A 342-nucleotide genomic window follows, 5' to 3' on the forward strand; every position below is an offset into this window, starting at 1 on the left:
AACTAGAGAGAGAAAACTGTCATCTGGATCCAAGCCCAGTTACTACTTGAGACTAACAACTGAGAAAAGCAGTAATGGATGTCCTTAGTCAGTTTGTCTAAATAAACACAAGTTTAAAGAACAAATCTCAGATGTCAACATTCTTCCTTCTTATCCCAGGTGTCTCTGGGGCAAAAGTGCATAGGCTCCAAAACTAAACAAATTTCATGAGTTCTCACCTCCTATCCACTAGCAATACACAAAGATAAAATTATCTACATAATAAGATACTACCTCTTTAGAAATGTCCCCCATATTCTAATTTTCTTTCATTTTTAGCAAATACGCTCATATTGGCATTAT

The sequence above is a fragment of the Zootoca vivipara genome, chromosome 10 (assembly GCF_963506605.1).
Source record: "Zootoca vivipara chromosome 10, rZooViv1.1, whole genome shotgun sequence".
NCBI classification, from domain to species: Eukaryota; Metazoa; Chordata; class Lepidosauria; order Squamata; family Lacertidae; genus Zootoca; species Zootoca vivipara.